At 40.4% G+C, this 9,099-nt stretch overlaps 1 pseudogene; it reads right to left on the reverse strand.

The window, feature by feature from the left end:
* Nucleotides 1-435: 435 nt before the first annotated feature.
* On the reverse strand, nt 436-1,643 carry Actr10-ps1 (actin related protein 10, pseudogene 1; annotated as a pseudogene).
* Nucleotides 1,644-9,099: the final 7,456 nt, after the last annotated feature.

The raw sequence follows: 9,099 nt of genomic DNA on the forward strand, positions 1-9,099 counted from the left end.
GTTATTGACCAGGTCATCATCTTCTAGACAGGATCTACCAACACAAAGACCTTTTATCCTGTGATGGCCCGAGGAGCTCCAACATCTTGTGTGATTCAGAGTGCTTAATGATTTTCCCCAACTTGTATGGAGATTCACTTGTTTAGTTTTGGGGGAATCTCACAGATTTTAAGCTTATTTCTTATTTCATTTTTATTTTTTAACAAAATTGAACAGCTTAACTATATTTTATTGATAGAAATGCAATGGATCTCACAAGTATTCACTACAACATTTGACACAAGAGACAAAGTCACATGAATTAAATACCAATGCAAAGAGAGTATACAGAAATACTTTGCTACGTAAAGGCCACTGCTATGTATTAAATCATCCTACATACTTTGTACAGCTTACTTGTAATTGATTAAATATTTGAAATAAAGCAAAGCTGAATTTATTTAATCATTTATTTCTCAGTGGAAAATGTTCTTCTCATCAGCGGTGGTAGCGTTTTCCCAACATCAAACACCATTCTCAGAGGTGGGTTATTGAGAGAACACCATTCAGGTATACGGCCCATCTGGTTAAGTATTCCTTTGAAATGGAGCGGGTCCCAAGTATGTCTTGCAATGCTCCAAAAACAGTCCCTCCCAACCAGGCCACACAATTAGCCTTTTGCAGGTGGAGAATGAATTCAGAAGTTCTTGGTGCCAAGTGTCCTCCTGTATTTTGGCTTTTCTACCGAACACCGTATTTCTGTAAGCAATCAGTTGAGAAATCCTGGCAACATAGACGAGCCGCCTGTGATTACCAGATTCTCTGCTGGGCACTGTAAAAGGGAATCCAATATTAAAGTAGCAACTGACTTCTCCTCATTATCGTGTTCATAAAGAATTTCCACAACTGAATCTCCGATTGATCCAAACACATGTAAAATTTTCTCTCCATCCAGTGGATAGTTGACATTTGGAGGTGGAGAGGGACATTCATTACTTCCATCAATATTAAATTTTGCTGTGTAGTCATGCTTCAGGTCACTTACAAAGCATGTCCGCACTTTAATATCTTCTAGCACACCCTCTGGAACTGAACCCATCACCGAGGGAAGACTGTCATTTGGCCGCACCACTGTCAACCGTACATTGTTCCAACAGTGTACTTGTGAAGGGCTTTTCCCCTAAGGGCAGTGCTCCCCAGCAATTCAGTACTGGGATAACTTTATAGATAGGCAACGCCAGGCTTTCGCTGTATCCACAATCCAGGACCATGGCAGACTTAATCCTGAACATCAGGAGCACCACCAGATGACTTGGAGCAAGTAAGACAGATGGAACCTCAAAATATTTGACAAGAACTCGAGTAAGGGTCTCTCCGAAGTGGGAAGAACATAACCCCGACTCAATAACCACAACCCGGCGGTCTCTGGGATTCACCAACATATGCCTGAAATACAGTATGTGGATGAATTCCTTTAGGTAGGAATATAATTCTTCTGTATCGATATTACACGGAGCAATTTTGATTGGCTTAGACATGCCAGCTCTTTTTATCACACTAGGAATTTATCACACTACGAATCCACACTTGGTAAAGGCTTCTCCTAGGTCAATCACGACCTCCGTCTTCTCGCCACCGCTCCCGAGGCCTTCAGAGCGCCGCATCACTGACCGACATAGAGATGATGAAGTAAGTGGTCTGCTGGGCGAGGTTTTATTTTACTTTTAAAGGAGTTTAAAAATTTTTTATTTTATGGGTTTGAGTGTCTGCCCATCCTTGAGTGAACTATGAATGTCTATTTGCCTAGGAGGCCAGAAGAGGGCGCCCAAATCCTCCAAAACTGTAATTAGAGGTTCTTGTGAGTGTCCATGTGGGAACTGGGCACCAAGTCCAGGTCCTTTGTGTGAGGAGCTCCTGACCACTGAGCCATTTCTCTAGTCCCTCACGTTCTTTTTATTTTAAAACAGAAACACGCCCTACAGCAGTAACTTAAGCCACTGAGAGTTGATGTTCTACCAGGGATTAGTTGATGGCTAGTGATAAAACAATTTTTAGAGGGATAGTGTCCAAAGGAGAGAGACTATTAAATACTCTTCATTGGCACAACATCAAAGATTTACTTGACACAATGACATGGTTTTTCCTATAGTTTTCTTGTTTTAAGACATTTCTCACAATGTTTAGACTATGCTAAACATATAGGTGAATTATAAATGAAGAAAATGGCAAAAAATAAGAGGATTTCTTCTTCACAGAAATTGAGAAAAATGAAGAGATTTCAAGTGTCAAACCACAAGAAATACAAGATAAAGGGGCTATCCATCAGCGTTAGAGTGTGTTAAGACTCTTTGTCAGGGGAACATAGTGGCATTGTCTTTATAAAAACACATTTCAAAGTAACAGATGTTGAGATCACAGAGTCATTGTTAAAGAAAAGCACAAAAGAGTTCTACTGAGTATATTTGAAGAGGATTAAGTTAGTTTTCGAACATGGGATATCTTCTGTGTGCCAGACACCCATCTAGTTAGAACAAAAAAGTTAAATCTGGCTGGAGAGGGAACTACATAGATGACAGAGGAATGACCCCATGCAACCGTGACAATGGAGGATACACAGGACAGGGTTCAGAGAGGTGACGTACTTCCTGGGAGAGAAGGAGTCATAGGACCGTCAAGAGCATAAACACAGATAGTATATCACTGTATATTTTATACCAAAATGCATCGTATCAAGTGATAGTACCCTCAAATGATATTAATAAATGTTTAGCTACTGTAATACAATTTTAGTGACTAGAGCTTTAGCTCAATTAGCAGATTGCTTGCCTAGCATTCACAAAGCCCTGGATCTGATCCCTGGCACCATATAAACAGAACATTGTGGTATATACCAACTACCCCAGCGCTGGAGGAGGAGGCAGGAGGATTAGAAACTCAAAGTCATTTTCAGCTACATAGGAAGTTTCAAGTCAGCCTGGGCTATGTGAGACCGAATCTAAATCAATTATCCATTTATCATTCAATGTTTACTTTGTAAATACAAGTAAGTTAACTTGTCTGAGCTATGGTTTACCTCAGTTAAAGGCCTTTATCTGTGTTATACTCCTCACTCTAGACTCCTTTTTTATAAGTAGCTGTGGACTACTTCCTAAACTGGTGTTTTTCGGCATGCACGGTAGAGGAGTCGTTGTAGAAATGTCTTTTGTGATGAGGGAGCCATCAGGGTACAGAGCTGCCTTCTGTTACTTGCAGCCACAGGCCAGACGAAGATGGGAAACCAGAGCGTGGTCACCTTGCTGCAAACACCGCCTTGTTTAATAACCTCCCTCTAGTGTCCAAGGTGGAAAATGTGCAAAGGACGTCCCCAAAGCCTGTTGGAAATACACTGGCAGGACAGTTTGAACCAGTTACTGGGAATGTGGAACATTATCCAGCTAAATCTCCAGAGGTCTAATATGTTCTTTGTGACTCAGCATACTAGGAGCTGAAGTCTCTGAGACTAGCTTGGATGGCTTGGGCATCCCCCTGTCATTTGTAATTAAGAGGATGTCCATGACCACTTGCCATGGAAATACTTATCAGTGGCAAGTGAGGCTAAGGTATTCTGCAAACAATGCTGAAGAACAGGAAAAAAAATCAGAGTTCCATTCCTTGTATCTTATAATGCATTTTGGATTTTTGTTGCAAAATTTTATTTGCAACTCCACCTCTACACCTAAGTGACCCAATGTATAACTTGTTTCCTGAGACCCATGAGTGCAGAGGGAACAAGAATCTATTTCCTGTTAGCCTAAATGCAGCAGGAGAAAGCAAGTTGGCCACAGGAAATAAAATGTTCACACCATTTCTTGTTGGAGTAGTCGGTCAATTGAGAATGGAAGAGAACCTTTAATTGATAGACATTTGGAGTCGTTTACTTTAATTGGTGAAAATGCCAATCTTTTGCCTCCCCCAGAGCCTTAAGTTATTCACCAGTGTGTTCGGGATATTGATAATTTAAAAATGTTTCAGCACTCAAGTAATACTTGAGCATCCCAACCTCAAAACAAATAGAGCTGAAGTGGATACTGGCAGCAAAAAAAAAAAAAAAAAAAAAAAAAAAAAAAAAAATTAAGTAATATTGAAATATCTACAATAAAAGATTTAAATGTGTGCTTTCCCAACCTCAGTCATCAGACTTCTACCTCCCTGCTAATGCAGACAGCTACTGCCACACCCTTCTCTTTTAGGTGGGCGCTAGGGATATGATATCAGGCTGCCCACGTTAGTTAGAACTGGCTGCAGGAAGCAATTACTGGTTGCATACTCTGTCTCTGTCTCTGTACTTACTTACCTGCCTGCCCGCCTGCCTCCCTGTATGTCCGTGTATCTATCACGGGTTTTCACACTGTATTTTTACACTGTGTCTTTAACAATATCCGTCTTCATCCCTCTGTGCCATTCGCACGATCCTGTCTCTTCCCTTCCTTTTCAGAAGCTGGAAAAGCCCTCCAGAGACGGTGAGACAGCATCTGTTTCCCTATCAAAGCCCTAACTAGACACACCCTGTTACTTTACTGCCCATGCGTGACTGCTCTGGCCTTACAGGATGGGGTTCCAGGTGACAGCAAACCCATCTTCTGTGCCTGGGGAGAGGATGGCATTCTCATTCCATGAGAACCAGGAAACTTGACCACAATGACAAAGGAGTAGCAGGGCTCAGGGGAAATGAGCTTTTCTTGGCCAAGGAGCTTTCTCAAGTTCAATGGTCTAACCTGAAATATACTGTGATGTTCATGTTGGAAGATTTGTTCCCGTGAAAGTTTGCCTTCTGTATTTTCAAATCATTCTGTTGTCCTAGGGGGGAAAATCCCATAAATGATTGCTTCTAGTAGTTGACTTGCTGTATTACTTGGACCTTCAATGTCCAAATATGCTGTGTCTTCTTTTTCTATGCTGTGCATTTATTATTTCACACACACACACACACACACACACACACACACACACACACACACACACACACACACACTATCTCTGTCCCTGTTCTTTCCTGTCCTGCTTTCTATTCCTTATTTCTTTTACAGCTTTACGTGGTCCTTGTCTTTCTAGTTGAATGCTTATTTTAATGATGATAATTCTTTTATTCTGATTTGAGGGCTTAATTATTCTTGGAGCCCCGTTAATAGTCCTCAAAATTCTCTCACAGAAACTGTGATCTTGAAATTTGTGGTTCCCCGCCCCCTTACCTAATCTTACTATAAGTGTTTCTCTTTGTGTGCAGTGGTCTTGGCTCTTACCCTGGAGTCTCTTTTCTGGTTTTACGCTGTCCATCGCTGATGGGCAGTGTGGTTGGAACAGCTACACCATAAAGTATTCCCAAGTTCTCACCATCATCCCCTCCCCCCAAGATCCCGGATTGTGTTGTGTACCTGCTGCTTCCATGGGTGTTTCTTCTTTAGCAAGTTTAGTCAACGTGGGGTGTGTGAGAGGAGGGGATGCTTTTTGGGTTCAATTCTTAAAGAACCAGCATCAGAGAATATAAACATTGTGTGGGTGCTTGACAGCTGCAGCAGCTACAGTAGCATGGGTATTGCTTGTGGATTTTGTTGTTCTTCTGTTTTTACCTCCCCCCACCCCCAGTAGCCAGAGAAAGTCTTGATAATTTGAAGCATTTCCCAGTGTCTCAGGAAACCTTAGCACAGACTCTGGCAGAGACAGTCCCCTGTAGGTAGATCTTCCTGAGTTTAAGATTGACATTCAGTTAGTCAATTATTTTAAAATTACTTCTGCCTCCTTTCAGTGGAAGGAAATGACTGGATTTATCCATTTGATAACAGACATGACCTTTGAAACACTTTTCTCCAGAAAAAAAACTTGGTCACTCGCCCTTTGCATTCGTCTTTTGGATCTTCTCTGGGGAGCACTAGTGTACGAACCTGGGGTTCTCACACCATTTCACACCAGTTTGAGGAACTGATAATTAATTTTTACTTCATGATTGCAGTTATCAGGACCTCTCTGGATGCTGGAGAATAATATAATGTGTGTTGCCATTCCCACACCCAACTTACACGAATTTACTTAAGGGCATTACACAGAATGGTTTTGTTTCACACCTCTTAACATTAAGTGGCTGCTCAAAGGAAATCCCAGGTCCTTGCTACATTCAGGCAGAAACTTCCTAGCAAATAACTTGTAAACTGACATATTTGTAAGTTTCGGGATTTGTCTACATCTGGCTAAAGAAATGAGGTGTTTGAGCTGTCATATAGCCTTTAGGTTGACTTTACAGCTGTGGGCATTCTTAATAAATTAACCCATGAATCTTACTCGTATGTGGGCAGAGAAATTCACGTAGTTCCATGACTCTGAAAGCAGCACTTAGAAGGTTTCTGATGTCCCTTGTTCTTTGATGTTAAAAGTCGTTCTAGTGTGAGTATCTCTGGCCCCAGTACTGGCTAGCGTCAGTGTTAGAGGGAGGAGAAAAGCTATGTTCTAGATTATAGCACAAAAGGGGAGTTGTCAGCCAGGGCGGGGTAGCGAACTCATGTAATCTCAGCACCTGGGAGACAAAGGCAAGGAAGAAAAGAAGATCACTGAGAGTCAGAGGTCAATAGGGTGTACAGAATGAGTTCCAGGTCACCGAACGTTATACGGTGAGACCCTGTTTGTAAACACCCAAGATGAAAAGGTTTAATAATCCAATTATGTTCCATAATCATATTTCTACGATTTAAAATACAAAAGGCATCTAATACAGAAGATTTCTAAATTTAATTTTTTAAATTAAATATACAAAATTGCTATTGGTGAACAAGGTTGACTTAACTTTAGCGGTACTATAAACAGTTGCTAGATTATAATAGGTACTATTTGATCTTTGGCACATATGAATCTGCACATGCATTCTCAAAAGTAACAACCAACTGGCATTTTAGGGATTGTAGTTGAAATCATAGCACAAAAACCTCAACTCGATTTGAACTTACTGCCCCTCAGATTCCTTGAGAAATTTATACTTAATGGTCAAGTGTACATATGTCAACAAACGATTTCATGAATGGTTTCAGTGAGATTAGATATCTGCCCTGCTTTTGCATATTTCTCATTGCCTTGAACTAATTAAAGGTGCTGTGGTTCCCAGCAACTATTAATTTACTCAGTAAATCGAACAAATCAAATTAAATAAATGGACAAATTAAGTTAGTAACAGAATGACTTGCTGATTGCTGGACCACTGTTTCTGATTGCTGCTCCCTTATTTTCTTTGATCTGTGATGATTTCATTTTTGTATCGTGTACTGCTGCTTTATTGTTTCCATCTCTTGTTAACTAGGTTCTCTTAAAACAATGTAGAAATGACCTTATCTGCTTGGCAAATAGCTTTCATTATTTGATTTCCCTTTCAAGGCCCCAGTGGAATCTTAAAACCACACTTAGCCTCTGCTGGTTGCATTCAAATTTAGCCATAGGTCACATCTAGAAGGAATTTAAAGACGTTAACATCAACACTGTTCTAATGGCGATAGATTGACATTTAAATAACACAGGTAAAAGGGCATGAGATGAAGCTTCTCCATTACATATATGGATTTGGGTGGACGGCTGTATGCACTTTGGATCAAAATGTTAGCTTTTCCCAAGTGCTTTGATATATATCACATTTATAATTCCATCTCTTGTGGCCTGAGTTGTGTTCTCTTCTTCTGAAATTGACACGTTAAAGTCCTAGTCCTCAGTATGTAGCTAGACTTGAGGTAAGGCCCATGAAGAGGTAACTATAATGGGGGAGGTCGTCAAGGAGGACCCAGTTGGATATAACTGGCGTGTCTTAATAGGAAGAAATTTGGGCAAAGGTAAAAAGTTGAGCATTTCAAGACACCGTAAGAACATGGTAATCTAAAGGCCACAGAGAAAATCCTCTAAAGAACCTAAAACTTGATGTTGGTCTTTAAATGCTAACTTTTAGCATAGTGGGGAAATGAAAGTCTGTTGTTTGAGCCACCAGGAGAACTGTGCTATGGTCATTCTAGTGAGCAAATCCAGCATCCTGGAACTAAAGGCCTGTCCTTGCTGTGTATGTTCATTTTGCTCTTAAGAGTTTTACAATGCTTGTGCTATTTACTCAGACATGTGGCTAAGTAAATAGGCTTTCAGACTCCATTGCCATGGGAGGAACCTTATTTTTCTCAGAAGCATCCGTGCTGGAACCTGCTACAAGGCCACAGAGGTACCAATCAATACACCCAATTGGATTTCCCTGCTTTACCTTCATTTCCACTAGTGCCACACCCTTTAGTCAGCGTTGTTCTAACATTGGCTTCTATGCTCAATTGATTTAGATTTGAACTATGGGACATAAATAAGAGATAATACAAGTCAGGTGGTTAACAACCTTGACACATGCAATGGTAAGCAGTTAAGAAGTTTCATTACTATTATTTCCAGCATTATGCATCCTTAGTCAATTACCTATAAAATCCTGCCGACTAATGAATGCTATCTTGACCATCACATTCCAAACCAGTCTGAGCTCCAGTGTTGATAATATATATTTTTATACTCTGAAAAGCTGAGATCTACCTTAAGATGATCATTCAGAGAGAAATTAAATCCAGTTTATATTTTCTGCTACCAAAGCCAGTTATACTTTAAATACAGATACTGAATCTCAACTTGGGAGCTTTCTTATTTTTTTTGAAAATATTCTCATTATTTTTCCATTTGTACTACAATGTGTTTTATGTGTGGTATGAATGTGGCCAAGGATTTTCTGTATTCATTAGTCATTATGTTAGGTTGTTGACCAGTAAGCAACACATTATATCATGACTGGATCAACTATACTGCCTTCCCCCCTCCCTCCCTCCCTCCTTCCCTCCCTCCCTTCCTCCTCCCTCCTTCCCTCCCTCCTTTCCTTCCTTCCTCTTTTGGTATTTCTTACTACAAATGACCAGGTAATTGCTGACAGAATAAAATTTCAATTTGAATAGTTTCTCCATTTGAGTAATGCAGTGTTTGGAAACATCTTTAATAATACAAGGCAGATATCAATCCATCTTGCTGTTGGCTAGCTGAGTTTGTATACTCACTATGGTTCCCAGAACTCAGCCATCAACAGGTTCCGATTAAAGCTGC

This window comes from Rattus norvegicus, chromosome 2, assembly GCF_021556685.1.
Source record: "Rattus norvegicus strain SHRSP/BbbUtx chromosome 2, alternate assembly SHRSP_T2T, whole genome shotgun sequence".
Classification (NCBI taxonomy): domain Eukaryota; kingdom Metazoa; phylum Chordata; class Mammalia; order Rodentia; family Muridae; genus Rattus; species Rattus norvegicus.